The 16,987-nt window shown below is 38.7% G+C and overlaps 1 pseudogene; it reads left to right on the top strand.

Annotated features, from left to right (window-relative positions):
* The first annotated feature begins 1,333 nt into the window (after window positions 1-1,333).
* Window positions 1,334-3,408, top strand: LOC121432460 (annotated as a pseudogene).
* The last annotated feature ends 13,579 nt before the right edge of the window (window positions 3,409-16,987 follow it).

Below are 16,987 nucleotides of genomic sequence, written 5' to 3'. Positions count from 1 at the left end.
CTGCATCTTGAGGAAGGTTGTTTCCCAATTTTCTGAGAAATCTCCACACTGACATCAAAAGGGTCTGTACCAACTTATATTCCCACCAGCAATGCGGAAGTGTTCCCTTTTCTCCACAACCTCTCCAGCATAAGTTGTCATCAGTGTTTTTGCTCTTACAGGTGTAAGATGGAATCTCAGAGTTGTTTTGATTTGCATTTCTCTGATGACTATGGATGTTGCACATTTCTTTAAGTGTCTTTCAGGCATTTTAGATTCCTCTTTTGAGAGTTCTCTGTTTAGGTCTGTACTCCATTTTTTTTACTGGATTATTTGTTTTTTGATTACTAATTTCTTGAGTTCTTTGTACATTTTGGAGATCAGACCTCTGTCTGATGTGGGGTTAGTGAAGATCTTTTGCCATTCTATAAGACACCAAAAGGAGATCAAGGGGATACAAATCAGAAAAGAAGAAGTTAAACTCTCACTGTTTGCTGATGATATGATAGCTTACATAAGCTATTTCAAAAATTCTACCAAGGAACTTCTGCGACTCATAAACACTTTCAGTAATGTAGCAGGATACAAGATTAACTCAAAAAAAATCAGTAGCATTCCTGTACACAGATGATAAAAGGGTTGGGAAAGAAATCAAAGAAACAACACCCTTCACAATTCTTATTCCTAAAATATTTCTAAGATGTTTGTGGCACAGCTGCTAGCCCCGAAGAGATGGTCGTCAGTCCCCGCCAGATCCCTAGGGCAGGCTGGCAGAGCCTGCCATGCGACAAGCAGCTACAGTTTCCCACCAGCGAGAGGGCACACACCGTGCAGGCGGTAGCAGCGGGTAACAGACAGACACAAAAGATAGGCATAAAGGTAAAATATTTATTACAGGAGAAAGGAGAGAGAGAGAGAGAGAGAGAGAGAGAGAGAAAAGGAGGAGGAGGAGGAGGAGGAGGAGGAGGAGGAGGAGGAGGAAGGAGGCAAAGCTGTGTGTACACCGGGAGAGAACAAAAGAAAGAGAGAGAGAGAGGGAGGAGGAGAAATAAAAGGAGAGAAAAGAGATAAAAGGAGAGAGAAAGAGAGAACATGTGCTCATGTCAAGGAAGCAGAAAAGGAAAGGGCAAGGTGGCAGCGGGCAGGTCAGAGGTAATGGGAGTGGGCGTGGCAGGAAAGCACAACAACAATAGTCACAAACACCATAAAATATCTCGGAGCATCTCTAACCAAACAAGTGGGAATCTTGTATGACAAGAACACCTGATATTTGACAAAGAAGCAAAAATATCAAATGGAAAAAAGAAAGCAGAGCCGGACCGCAGAGGGGCTACACCTGGCCTTATGGGCTGAGAAGAAAGCCAAGATGATTGCAGTGATGAATGCTGTAGAAGAAAACCAGGCCTCTGGGGAGACTCAGAAGGTGGAGGAGGCCAGCCCTCCTGCTGTGCAGCAGCCAACTGACCCTGAGTCCCCTACTGTGGCCACCACCCCTGAGCCAGTGGGGGCTGATGCTGGGGACAAGAATGCTACCAAAGCAGCTGATGGTGAGCCTGAGTATGAGGGTGGCCGGGGTTTTGGCATTGAAGAGCTGGTGTGGGGGAAACTTAGGGGTTTCTCCTGGTGGCCAGGCCGGATTGTGTCTTGGTGGATGACAGGCTGGAGCAGAGCCGCTGAAAGCACTTGCTGGGTCATGTGGTTCGGAGACGGCAAGTTCTCAGTGGTGTGCGTGGAGAAGCTCATGCCACTGAGCTCCTTCTGCAGTGCGTTCCACCAGGCAACCTACAATAAGCAGCCCATGTACCACAAAGGCATCTAAGAAGTCCTCCATGTGGCCAGCAGCCGTGCTGGGAAGCTGTTTCCAGCTTGCCATGACAGTGAAGAAAATGACTCTGGCGAAACTGTGGAGGTGCAAAACAAGCAGATGATTGAGTGGGCCCTTGGGGGCTTCCAGCCCTCTGGTCCCAAGGGCCTAGAGCTGCCAGAAGAGGAGAATAATCCATACAAGAAAGTTTACACAGACGTGTGGTTTGAGCCTGAGGCAGCTGCATATGCACCACTCCCACCAGCCAAGAAGCCCAGAAAGAGCACAACAAGAAGCCTAAAGTCAAGATCATTGATGAATGCACAAGAGAGCGGCTAGTGTATGAGGTGCGGGAGAAGTGCAGATACATCGAGAACATTTGTATCTCATGTGGAAGCCTCAATGTCACCCTGGAGCACCCACTTTTCATTGGTGGCATGTGCCAGAACTGTAAAAACTGCTTCTTGGAGTGCGCATACCAGTACAACGTCGACGGGTACCAGTCCTATTGCACTATCTGCTGTGCGGGGCGCGAGGTGCTCATGTGCAGGAACAACAACTGCTGCAGGTGCTTTTGTGTCGAGTGTGTGGATCTCTTGGTGGGGCCAGGAGCTGCCCAAGCAGCCATTAAGAAAGACCCCTCTGTGAGCCCAAGGGCACCTATGGCCTGCTGCAGAGACAGGAAGACTGGCCATCAAGGCTCCAGATGTTCTTTGCCAATAACCATGACCAGGAATTTGACCCTCCGAAGGTTTACCCACCTGTCTCAGCTAAAAAAAGGAAGCCCATCCAGGTGCTATCTGTGTTTGATGGAATTGCTATAGGGCTCCTGGTGCTAAAAGGCCTGGGCATCCAAGTGGACTACTACATTGCCTCAGAGGTGTATGAGGACTCCATCACAGTGGGCATGGTGCGGCACCAGGGAAAGATCATGTACGTCGGGGACGTCCGCAGCGTCACATAGAAGCAAATCCAGGAGTGGAGCCCATTTGATCTCGTGATTGGGGGAAGTCGATGCAATAACCTCTCCATCGTCAACCCTGCCGGAAGGGACTTTATGAGGGTACTGGCCAGCTCTTCTTTGAGATCTACCGCCTCCTGTATGATGCGCGGCCCAAGGAGGGAGATGACCGCCCCTTCTTCTGGCTCTTTGAGAATGTGGTGGCCATGGGCTTAGTGACAAGAGGGACATTTCACGATTTCTCGAATCCAACCTTGTGATGATTGACGCCAAAGAAGTGTCTGCTGCACACAGAGCCTGTTACTTCTGGAGTAACCTTCCTGGTATGAACAAGCCATTGGCATCCACTGTGAATGATAAGCTGGAACCTCAGGAGTGTCTGAAACACCGCACAATAGCCAAGTTCAGCAAAGTGAGGACCATTACCACCAGGTCAAACTCCATAAAGAAGGGCAAAGACCAGCATTTCCCCGTCTTCATGAATGAGAAGGAAGACATCCTCTGGTACACTGAGATGGAAAGGGTGTTTGGCTTCCCTGTCCATTACACAGATGTCTCCAACATGAGCTGCTGGGCAAGGCAGAGACTGCTGGGCCAATCGTGGAGCTTGCCGGTCATCTGCCACCTCTTCGCTCCGCTGAAGGAATATTTTGCTTGTGTGTAAGGGACGTGGGGGCAAACTACAGTAGTGATGATAACAAAGTTAAAAAAACAAACAAAAAACAAAACACAATAAAACACCAAGAGCAAGAGGACAGAGAGAAGTATCAGCACCCAGAAGAGAAAAAAAAAATTAAAACAAACCGCAGAGGAGGAAATGACAGAGGGCTTGGCCTTGTGAAAGGGTTGGACATCATCTCCTGAGTTTTCAATGTTAATCTTCAGTCCTATTTAAAAATCAAAATAGGCCCTCCCCTTCTTCCCCTCCTTTTCCTAGGAGGTAAACCTTTTTGTTTTCTACTCTTTTTCAGAGGGGTTTTCTGTTTGTTTGGGTTTTTGTTTCTTGTTGTGACTGAAACGAGGGTTATTGCAGCAAAATCAGTAACAACAGAAAGTAGTAATACCTTGGACAGGAAAGGAAGAGGGGAAAAATTCTATAAAAATTTATATATTTAAAAAAATACAAAAAAAAGAAAGCATATTTAACAAATGTTACTGACATAACTGGATATCAACATGTAGAAGAATGAAAATAGACCCATATCTATCACCATGCGCAAAATTCAAGTCCATATGGATCAAAGACCTCAACATAAAGCCAGCCACACTGAACCTTATAGAAGAGAAAGTGGGGAATACACTTGAATGCATTGGCACAGGAGACCACTTCCTAAATATAACCCCAGCAGCACAGACACTGAGAGAAACAATTAATAAATGGGACCTCCTGAAACTGAAAAGCTTCTGTAGAGCAAAGGACACAGTCAAGAAGACAAAATTACTTGTATTTCTTTAATACAGCATGCATTTTCTTCCTGAATTCTCTTCTAAATAGTGTGGTTGAGTGGTGGGAGGCAAGAAAAATATCTATATAATATTATAATATTATAAGGCCAAGTTAAAGTAGCAATTGACTGTTCTGGATAACATTAGGACCATTAAAAGAACTAAAAGAAAAGTAGAATGTAGAGATATATGTTAAGTTCACATGGTAGGTATTGAAGCTGAAGATGAGGGTATGTCTCAGATTTTATAATGTTTTGTAGGATATGATAAAGAATTTAGTCATTGTTTGGAGGACAAGAGTAATCGATCAGCTGTAAAAATAAATAATTTCATTAATTAATGAGCTGATGATATCCTGGGCATTTCCAAATCATTCATCAAATAATCAAATACTCATATTTTTTCTTCACAGGAATAGAGGTAGAGATAGATAGGTAGAGAAAGAGAGAGAGACAGAAAGACAGACAGATAGGTAGGTAGAAATATATATAGAACATAGATAGATGTATGATAGATGATATGTAGATAATATATAGACAGATGGTGGATGATAACCTTCAAAATACATTGGCAGCCAACTATAATATTTCATTATTGTTTTATTATATGTTATTTTTGAGCTATTGTTTATCTATTTTAAGTTATGAAAATGTCTTAATTGCACATTATAAGTGATTTGCATTTTGTAATAGTATGCGTTTATGAACACCCAATAGGATAAACATAGAGGTGACGTTAAGATAATTAGTTCATTTTGTTTAGTTTTCATGTTCTTGAACTCTATTAATTCCTTTGGGGCTAATGGGGAGGATATTTTTATGTTACTCTGTGACATTGTCTGATGGACCAATGAAATTTTATTGAAATCATCTTGGTAAGAAGCTAAGTTGAGCCAGGTATGGTGGCTCATGCCTTTAATCCTAGCACTTTGGGTTCAGAGGCAGGTGGATCTCTGAGTTCGAGGCCAGCCTGGTCTACAAAGTCAATACTAGGACAATCAGAAATACACAGAGAAACCCTGTCTCAAAAACCCAATGTGTTAAAAAACGATAATTTTTAAAACCTGTTTTGGTCATCACTATACTACACTTCATATCCCCTGTTCCATGCTTATGACATCCATAAATCCTCAGGAACAAAATGATAAATCAGTGTATGTTCTAAAATATAATATTCTGAAACAGTATTGTTGGAGCTGGAAAGATTGTTCAGTGGTTCTGAGCACTAGCTGCTCTTGTAGAGGACTTGTGATCAGTTTCTAGCATCCACATTGCAGCTAACGACTGCTTCTAATGATTCCATTACCCTTCTCTGACCTCTGTGACTACTGCACATGTGGTCCAAATTGAGGTATGCATACACACAGACAAAACACTCATACACGTAAAATAAATAAATCTTGAAGTATTTTTAACTTAAATGTTTTAGGCACATCTGTGTCACTGATAAGCACTCTTCAGTGGCCTACCATGGTCTCTGCACTGTTGGAAAGCTGAAAAAGGATTAGTCCTACTTCAGCTATATGCAGGCGGAGCTTTCATAAATGACTAGTGATATTTTGAAAGATAATAATCAAGTAACCATCACATCAAAAATTGCTATTCACACTGCAAGAAAGAAAAATAACCCAGAATTTGACTCTACATGGTCAGAGTCTCTAAAGGAATGTCCTTTAAACCTCTTCATTGTTCATTTCTCGACCTCCCAGTGACATTAATGCTTTTTATAACATGCTGCTTCATCCTAGCTTATATTTGAGTGGACTAGAATCAGCATAAAGAAATAACAGAGGGGGGAAGTATCTCATCTCTTTCCCTTGTGTAACACAAAGCTACTATTTAGTCGTTTATCCAACCTTAGAAAATATGGATCTTAGATATCAAAGGTTGAAATGGAATGGATGAGAGATAAATTTGGTAGCTTGCCTGAGTAGATAGGAGATCTCATGAATTTGTGGCTTTGTTAAAGGGGCTTAGAAGTGTAGAGTAAACCCTGCCCATAATTTCTGTTCATACCTTTTTATTTTTTTAAGGAGCGTTTACTTCCCTGTTTTATGATAGATATGTCTTTTCCACTGTGATCACCAAAAGGTCTACATAGCCTAAGCAATCCCTAGAAAAATTGAAAAAAATCAAAAAGAGAGAAGTCAGAAATGTGTAGAGAAAGCACACTTCAGGCTACAGTCTTGGTACTTACAATGTTCAGCAATATCTGGGTAAGTGTTCGATGCTGTAGCTGAATATGATTTCCTGACATGCATGTGATGGTCTGTCTTCCACTGCAGCACTTAACACACAAAATTTTTAAGGTTCACACATTCAAACAAAGCTAAATCCTGAAAACATTTTGTGAGAACTTAAAATTCTCCAAGAATCAGTGGTAAAGTTCGAAATTCACTAAATGCCTACATAAAGAATCTGAGAAATCCTACACTAGCAAATTAACAGAATGCCAGAAGGCTCTAGAACAAAAAGAAGCAAACTCACCTAGGAGGAGTAGATTCCATGAATTAATCAAATTGAGATCTGACATCAATAAAACAGAAACAAAGAGAACAACGCAAAGAATCAATGATCAAGTCTAGAATTGACATTCAAATTTGCTTACTGATGTGCTTTGAGTGATAACATAGTGCCTCTGGAATCGTGTGCAAGCAGATCAGAAGGAAGGTTTTAAAATCCACAATGAAACTCTGTGATTATGGGGGAAATCATGGCATGAAATTTGAGAAACCACAAGCCACAGTGGCATTCATAATCCTCAGGGCCAAAACTTTACCAGGTTCTCTCCCTGGTTCTGATAAGGGCAGGTGCTGAACGGCTCAGGTGGTGAGAATTTGGGATCTTCTTAAGGAAACATATCTGAAGCTTAAATTCTGGCTGTGGCTGGGCTCTTCATTTGTTCTCTACAATGAAACCATTAGAGATTAAACAATCTAAAGCCTTCCTTATTCACTTGACCTGGGTAAAAAAAATTCTAAAGTTTCCTCTTTCACTTGTGGAATACTGAGATGAGCTGACAAAACAATTAGATCTAATACCACTTAGTTAATTAATTTTCCTATTTTATTCTTGTAGTCCCCCCAACTAGCTACCATTGTATTTCTTCCATGTCATAGGCTCAGAGCAGCTTCCTCAGAGCAAGCCACTCCCCCTTCTTTAACAGTCATCTCATGGGGTAGAGCAGCAGCAGTATTTCTATAAAGCATCAGGACATCCCTTCACTGTACTGTATTTGTGAAACAAGTCTGTTGGAGGGAGTTGCTTGTTTGGCTCCCAGCTGGCAGGCTACCTTAGACCCAAAATAATCACACAGAAATTGTATTACTTAAATCACTTCTTGGCCTACTAGCGCTAACTTTTTATTGGATAACTCTTACATCTTAATTTAATCTATCTCCATTAATCTGTATATCATTACAAAGTCGTGGCGTACCAGCAAAGTTTCAGCACATCTATCTCCAGTGGTGAATCCATGGTGTCTCTCTGACTCTGCTCTCTTTCTCTCAGCATACAGCCTAGCTTTCCCTGCTTAGTTCTGTTTTTCCCTGCCATAGGCTCAAAGCAGTTCTTTATTCATTAACCAAAACAATGCAACACATAGACAGAAGGTCCTCCCACACCATGCCAGCATAGATTTTAGAGGAAGGGAAATTAGACTTAACAATGTTGAGAATTAAGTGAGTCTTTGCTACTACCCGAAAATTGTCCATTTAACAAAAAGCCCTTCACCATGAGGAGGCATATGTTTTAGTTCTGTCCCTTTCGTGCATTTTGCTTGATAAAGTTCCTCTAACTCTTTCTCCTCTTTAATATTTTCTAATGGAAAATTAGAAAATAAAAGGGTTTCCTTTCTTCTCTCATATCAGAAATCATAAGAAAATAGAGATAAAAAAGTATGACATTGTGTTAAACTATTTAAGGAAATATATTTTGCATCAGGGAACACCAACATTAGAGTTAATACACCTGGCTTCAGAGCAGCCTTAATTTATATTGTAGTTAGCACACTAAACACAATTCTCATCACGTAACAAGCACAATAATTACTTGCCCTTCTATGATAACTTCTTTCTATAAAGTGTGAAGTCATGAAAATGAGCACCAGATGAGAATTCCCAGGACAATGGACTATGATTCTACATTTTTAAACATTGTCCACAAGTTAATTTAACTTGAACTGTGTAGAAACTATCTAAAAAGTCTGCTATCAATATATACAGACTGAGATCAATGGACTAGAGAATAGCTGGGTAGTTCATTCAGACCAGCAAGATCCTTGTGGGGAGACATGCTGGTGGAACCCCATAGCCAGGGTGACTGTTTTGGATTTTGCTTATTTACTGAAAGAAAAAAAAATTCTTAGGTTTGTATTTTTATTTGCCCCTGAATGGGTCATGAGAGAAAGTGTCCTAGGTTCAAAATCACTAAACTACCAAATAAGAATGTCTGTATCTATTTTCAAAATTTCATATCTAAAGATGGCACATCACATTTTCCTTACCATCTATCCACTGGTATAGGCTGGGTATTTTTCTTCAGAAACTGTTTCAACATTATTAAACCCATACATGAACAAAATCTGGAACATATTGTGTGTGTGTGTGTGTGTGTGTGTGTGTGTGTGTGTGTGTGTATGTGTGTGTGTGTACAGAGTTTTCTGTCCTGCCAGGTTGCACAGCCTTTTAGTCCCAAAGAAACACACAGAGGCCTACATAATTATAAATTAGTTGACTTCTTAGCTCAGGCTTTTTATTAACTAACTCTTACATCTTACATTTAATGCGTGAAACAATCCCACACCAGTTTGGATTCCAAGGGGTATTTATTTTAGGGGAAACTTACAGAACACCAACAGCCAGGAAAGGAGTCTAATCGCAGGAGCAAGAGCCGGAACCAAGAGAGTGAGCAGAGGACTGCCGCTCTTTATAAAAGAGAAATAGACCACACCCCAGTGGTCTGGTATTTCAGTGGCTATTGGCTAAAGGAGCAGAAGGTGCTCCCACAGCATACATTAACCCATAATTCTTGTCTATGTTAGCCACGTGTTTTGGTACCTTTTATTAGTGAGGCATTCTCATCTTGCTTCCTCTGTGTCTGGGTGATTACTGCATACTGATCCTTACCTCTTCCCAGAATTCTCCTCTTTTGGTTGCCTTGAATATACTTCCTGCCTGACAACTGGACAGGTAGTGTTTTATTAAACCAATACAAGTTACAAATCTTTGCAGGGTACAAGGTATGTATATTATTCTGTTTTCTTTGAATTTTTTGACTGTGATTGAGCTAAGTATAAGGAGACATTTCATTGTACAGGCTACTAAACTAAACCAAACTATATATTTTAAAGGTACTGGCACTTCAAAATTTGGGTCAAAGGATATGTTGCTTTGGAAAAGAAATTCTGCTTTTGTTCCACAGAAGATAGGAACCTGTGGATTCTTTCTAGGCTAATATGGTTTGATGAAACAAGACCCCGCCCCCAAAGTTCTCCATGAACAAACACTTAACAATCAAAAAGCAGGAAGTAGTTTGGAGAAAACTACATCTAAATTCCCAAAATGATTATTTATAAATGTTTGTTTACATTTGAAGGTAGATATGATATAGAGATGAATACTTTGCATTTGTATGGTTCTTGGTCAATTGATACAAAATTTTTGTATAACATGCTTTATTTTTGTGTTTTAGATGTTAGTTTTAATTGAGCTGTACATTTTTATCTGCTTCCCTCCTTTCCTCTTTAACTCTCTCCCATTGTACCCATGTTCACAATTTACTCAGGAGATCTTGTCTTTTCCTACATCCCATGTAGTTTAGATCCATATATGTTTCTCTTTGTGTCCTCATTGTTGTCTAGGTCCTCTAGGATTATGAATTGTAGGCTGATTTTTCTTTGCTTTATATCTAAAAGCCACTACTGAATGAGTACATATGGTATTTTGCTTTTTGGGTCTGGGTTATCTCACTCATATTGATACAAATTTGAGGTCAATTTTGCTGTAAGTATATTTCTGCTTTTGGTTAAGGTATTGTGCTTGTACAGTTCATTTAAAATATAATGTAAAATTATCAAGTAAAGGTTAATAGATAATCATCTATAATAGTCAAGTTTGTAGTCATGCTAGTTAGGTTTTCTAGATGTAGAGAGATATATTTCAGATGGATAAGTCATTTTCGAACCTTTCAAAGACTTACAAAATATGGTATTTTAAATGTTTCAAGAACTTAGGACTCTTCATGACAGTGAGACACACCTGCTCCTGGCAGCACCAATCTACTTCAAGAGGATTATGGACCTCAAAGAGGCTCTTTATGGAGTTGGTTTGCCATTTGCGCATGAAACTACTCTTTCCTGGACTGCTTGATGCTATGCTGTATGAACTGGACATGCAGGACCCACATAAAAATGACTGCTGAACTTGCCTAAAGGTGAGACAGTCCTTCAGTGTTTCTGCTTCATGAGAGCACCTGCCAAACATTCTGCAAGACACAGAAGAAAGTGACTGACAAACTGCCAATATAAATGGAACTGTCTTTGGAATTTTCTACTTCATGGAAAAGTCTGCCAGATACTATGGGCCTGTAGGCTAAAGATTAATGACCCAATGTTACAAAAGAAGTTCCGATCACTGTCCAGATAACAAGATGTTTCTGTCAATTCTTGAGTTTTGGAAGTTGCTTACAATGCACTTCCTGTTTACTTAGGTAATTTTATATCCTTCTGGAGACTTTGATGGAGTTGAAAAACAGATAGTTATACTTATGGTTTTCCTTAGTTATGATTAAAGATAAAATAGATATAATATTGTTACCTGTTTTGTTATATGTAAAATTACTATGTTAAAGTTAATGCTCCTTCTTATTTAGACAGAAAAGGGTATGTGATATGGGATTCCCCTCTGTATGCTTTGAATACTATTGGTTAATAACGAAGCTGTTTTGGGCCTATTGCAACACAGAATAGGGCAAGGTAGGAATTCCAAGCAGATAGAAGAAAGAGTAGGTGAAGTCAGGGAGACACCATGTAGCCAACACAGGAGACAGATGTTGGATGCCAAGTGGAACCTTACCCTTAGGCCATAACCACATGACAGTGCACAGATTAATAGAGATGGGTTGATTTAAGATATAAGAGCTATCTAGAAATAAGCATAAGATAATAGGCCAAGGAGTATTTTAACTAATACAGTTTCTGTGTGTTTATTTCAGGTCTGGGCAGCTGGGAAACATACATGCAGCCATTGCCTACGTGTGTGTGTGTGTGTGTGTGTGTGTGTGTGTGTGTGTGTGTGAAAATACATACACATGTATACTAAAACACATACAGTTACCTCTTTTTCCCACATTCTAACTGCTTGTAGGTTTATTTCATTTTTTTCTTTTCTTTTCTTTCTTTCTTTCTTTCTTTTTTTTTTTTGGATTTTTTGAGACAGGGTTTCTCCATAGTTCTTTGGCTCCTGTCCTGGGACTAGCTCTTGTAGACCAGGCTGGCCTCGAACTCACAGAGATCTGCCTGCCTCTGCCTCCCAGGTGCCATTTTTTTCTTTTCTTCAATGAAAATTTAAAAATGACCCACACAGTCATTCTAGACTATGAGTTGTTACCTCTAATACTGTCAGTGGAAGTCAAAAGAAGGTAAAATAAAGAGGGCAGAAGAATCCCCTACATTTTTATCTGACTCAGTTTGCAGAAATTGTGTACATTTTTACATCCATATGTTATTTAAATCTAGACAAAAATCCTAAAATAATATAAATTTCCTCCTGATCAAGTAGTTCACTAGACCTTCCAAGTTTCATGAAAAGTGAATAATCTTGTGTAACATTTTAGTTTCAAAAATACACCCCAATTTATTTCCTGAGTATTTCATGTCAATTTAATTGTTTCATGCACACTTTGTGTTCAATAAAGTAAAAATAAAAGACACTGGATTTTAAGTGATCCTTGACACATATTTTATAATAAAAAAATGATGTATATGGAAACATATACATGTACACTCACACCCTTATACACTCATACATACACACATGTACACACACATGTGCACTCACACATATACACACATACTTTCTTAGTTTTTAACTGACAACAAAGGTGTTTGTCGGTGTAAATTACAGATTAGGCCCAATAAGCTAACACAGAAACATACTTTTTTTTATTTGACTATTACATGCATTAAGAATTTTCCAAAATAACTATCAGCAGATAAACTTAAGAAAATCATTATAATATGTGTCAAAACTTACTTTTAACTTGTTATTTCTTATGAGCTTGTCCTTTTAGTTTACCAAAAGTAGACTGGCAGATAATTAATTATCAAAAAATGATAAATCCTAAATTAAGTTCACAATCTTGACTTCAGCAAAGTATGAATAGGTAAGTGGCAATGAGGTGTCAACCCTAAATAAAACAGCAATAATGAATCACATACTCTTATGCCCAAGGCTTAGGTAGCAAGAAAGAAGGAGCTAAAAGATTATAAGACCATAGGATGGGGAGAACTGTTGCAAAAACACATCTTTTCAACATCACATGAATGTTGTACCAGTGAACTCACAATAGCTACTGCTACCTGTACAAATCCTGCACAGGGCCACACCAGTCAACTCCCCCACAGAGAAGGAGGGTGGGCCACAAGGACTCACCCATAGTTGAGGACTTATAGTCAGTTGATGAGCAAGTGCGAAACAATAATTACAGAAGAGGGCTGTAGTTTGTGAAGACAGTGTAATGTTGACCTGGAAGAGCTGGAAGGCAAGGGAAATGTGGATATGATCAAAATAAATGTCTAGGATTTATGTATGAATTTCTCAGAAAAATTTGAAATAGAGTGAGTTTTTCTGGATTATCAAAAGATGCCTTTTATAGGCTACATTTTATATTTTATTCTTGTCTAAGAATATTATCTAAAATGTCTATTTCATTATAGGTCAAATTGTACCTGTAGCAGTGCAATTCTGAGTTATCATTTCTGAGAATAAACATAAAAAAATAAGTAAAAACTTCTCGTTTTTAGACAAAACTCTGAGATCTATTAATCTTCACTGTTACTATGTTGCATATTTTGAGGGTCTCCGGTTTATGAAAATCTAGATGGCTATTAGCTTCACAAAATGATTCCCATAAAATTTCTCTGCATGATGCATTGTACAGGTGCATTTACTATTGTATTATTTGTACAAAAGTTATAAAATAATAATTTGCAACAACATTTAGGTTCTTTATTTCTTACTATTTTACTTTTGTAATCACATTCAGTTTAATGTGTTTCAAAGTGATTATTTCATTTTAAAATTTTGATATTCAGAGAAACACATTCAAAGAGGCAGTGACAGCCACTACTTGCCATCATTTTTATAGAGAAGATTTGGCATTCAGAACCATGGTTTTCCCCATTATCAGACAGTCAGTGTCATAGTTGCCATGCTTGTCTGCTTTCAGAGTTATCGTTGTGCTGTTTGTTTGTCTTTCAACACATTTTATCATAAGTTAAATTTTAAAATATCTGAAGTTCCTCTATTGTCGATATTTTTTATCAATTAATGCACCATACTTCTAGATGCTTTACAAGTGTTTCTTCTCATTCAGGGACTACCTAATTCTACATGGGAGCCATTGTAAAATACAGGAGTCAGTTCTTTATTTTTATTAGCATATTTGTACACATCAGCTATATGAGTTTTTCTTATTTTGATATTTACTTTTACTATATTTTATTTTTAGAATCTTAACACCTTTTCATAACTGAATCATTAATTATGACTGCATACATTTTCAACTTTTGAAATGGCACCCAATATAGAAAAATTCTCAGTACTTTTGAAACTGAAAAGGCTTTGTATAACTATCTCCAGTAAAATCAATGTTTTCTATTTTCACTTTTAATTACTGTTTCCCATTTATATCAGTTTCTTGCCTGAAGATGATACTATGTTCTTTCGAGTTACATTGTTTGAAAATAGCTCCTTCGGTATTAAATATTACTTGTGTGTCATCTTTAAAGATGATACATTTTGTAATTTCATGCATGTTTACAGCTTATTTAGATCATATTCACCATTATCACCAGGTCCAACTCCAAATTCCCCTCATTACTTCATATCTCTTCCTTTAAAAAAATTATAATCTATTGAATCCTACTAGTTTTGCTCTTACATTTGTAAATATAGGACCCTACACAGAAGCTTGGTCAACCAATTCTCTCTCTATTAGCTCTCATCAGCTGCCAACGAATTCTCAGCTATGAGTGGGGCCTGCCCCATAGATATAAAGATATTTTTAAAACATTAATGCACTTTGATATTTAAAGGAATCTTATGGAAAAATGTTTTATAAAGCTAATAAATTCTACCATATTTTTAAAATCTACCATATTTTTTAAAGAATAGGTAATGTCTTATATTATAACTATAAAGCAACCTAAATCAATAAGAAAAATTCCCTCAAAAGCAGAGCCTTTTGAAGATTATGTCATATATGTTATATGATACTTGAACACTCAAAGGATTGATCAACCATTATGGGGCTAGCATAAAACCTGGCACTAGAGAAATCCCCAGGAATCCAGAAGGATGACCCCAGCTAAGACCCTAAGCAGCAGAGGAGAAGGGGCCTGAATTGGCCTTGCCCTCTAGTCAGATTAATATCTTAGATATCACCATAGAACCTTCATCCAGCAACTGACGGGAACAGAGGCAGAGACCCACAGAAGGACACTGAGCTGACTTCCAAAAGTCCAGCTAAAGACTGGGAGGAGTGAGAATATGAGCAAATGAGTCAAGACCATGATGGGCTCACCTGTTGTGGGAGGTCCTTCTGCTCCTCCAGCCAATAGCTGCTGAGATACCAGCCCATTGGAGCATGGTCTCTCTCTTTAAAAAAGCGGCCACTTCTTTCCTCACTCTCTCTTTGCTTCCTGCTCCGCTTCCAGTGACTAGACTACTTCCTGATTGTGCAAAGGGATGTTGTCTGGGACGGTGATCTGTAAGTTTCTTCCCCTTTAAATAAATACCGCCCTATTAATCAAAATGCCAAACTGGTGTGGGATTGTTTGAGATTTACGCCTTCATCATCTGGCGCCCAACGTGGGGCAGCAATTTCTTGGGTCTGCTCTGCTTGCTAGAGGCAAGCAAGTGCTCTAATCTAAGAGAGGCTTCCTGACTCAGCTTTAGCTGCAACACTCTGCAGCTCTTAAGAGGTCTGGTCACAAAACACTTAAATGGTGTTGATAAAAGCCGACTGAATGCTTGTTTATTTTCAGCAGTAGCAGGAAAAAAAGTTGTGCTGTTTTAAAATGCCGGCTTTCTGGGCTATCCTGCCTGGGCAAACTCTGACTCTTTTACACAGGCGGTTCTTGTGGTTTGCAAGCACACACTGCTGAAGCTTGCCTCCTGGCAGGGACCTTGAAATGCCATAGACTTGTGGCAATAAACATGGCTACAGCCAGTACCTCTGCCATGAGGCTGAAAGCTAAAGAATGGGCTGGATCCAGTCGTCAAAGCCATAGCTTTAATCCTACCCATATTGCTCAGTAATTTAAAGGCTCGTGTGGTCAGAAAAAGAGAGATATACAGTAAAGAGAGATTCAAAGTAAAAAAAAAAAAACTTAAATGATTTACAGTGTGTTAAAAATATATGCAGGCTAAAAGTTAAAGTTCTTAAAGTAAAAAACAAAAAAAGGAAGAAAGAGAGTAGTTGGGTGTGGTAGGACACACCTTTAATCCCAACACGTGGAAGGCAGAGGGAGATTGATCTCTATGACTTCAAGGTGTTATAGCACACGCCTTTAATTCCAATGTCTGGAAGGCAGAGACAGATGGATCTCTGAGAGTTCAAGGACAGCTTGGTCTTCAGAGTTATTCCAGGACAAAGATATACAGAAAGCCTGTCTCAAAAGGTAAAAATAAACAAAATAGAGTTAAAATAAAGTGCACAAAGATAGAAAATACACAGCGAATTTTGATACTGTATGCTATTATGCTCTCTTTGAATTGTTTGAATGCTGAGGCAGGAGCAACAGCTGCTAAAAGATATTCGTTTATAAATGCTGCTGAACTAATCCAAAATAGATATTTTGAAAATACCTTGACTTCAGAATTTGGATATAAGGGTATGATACGTTGGAAAAGAGATTATTCTTTTGTTTTCACAGAGGATGAAACCCTGTGGATTGCTTCTATTCCAATATGGTATGATGGAGCACGCCCTCCTGAAAGGTTGCTGTGAATACCCTTAAAAAATTACTTCACTCAACTGATGACTCAGATGAACCTAGCACACAGGTTATACCCTGAAATATCTGATTAACAACGCCCCCATACAGTAGGAAGCAGTTTGGAGAGAAATAACTATGCCCATATTCCCAAACATTGTTTATAAATGTTCTTTTACATTTAAAGGGGGGATAAGATATAGATATGAATAATTTACATTGATATGAATTTTGATTTTTTGATAAAAATTTAAGGTCAATCTTGCTATATGTATATGTGTTTCTGATCTTGAGTAAGGTATTGTGATTGTATAGTTCATGTAAAAATGTAATGTATATAGGTTGTTAAGATGTGACGTTATGATACTGATAGCACTACTACAAGGCCTGTTTTGGGTACCAGCTGCACAAGACGATCCCAACTTGGTTAGCTGAAATGGTGCATATCTTATACAACATTCTGGCCAGACCTGCACAAAATACTCAGAGACAATTTGCAATTTTAAAAGACATTGATCTTGAAATTTAACCATCATTTTACTTTCACAGAATCCCCCAGAAAGAACATCGCCCCCATGACA

Source organism: Microtus oregoni, unplaced genomic scaffold, assembly GCF_018167655.1.
Source record: "Microtus oregoni isolate MIOR12 unplaced genomic scaffold, Mior012 000034F_ref0000314, whole genome shotgun sequence".
Lineage (NCBI taxonomy): Eukaryota > Metazoa > Chordata > Mammalia > Rodentia > Cricetidae > Microtus > Microtus oregoni.
This window is presented reverse-complemented; position numbering and strand designations above follow the sequence as displayed.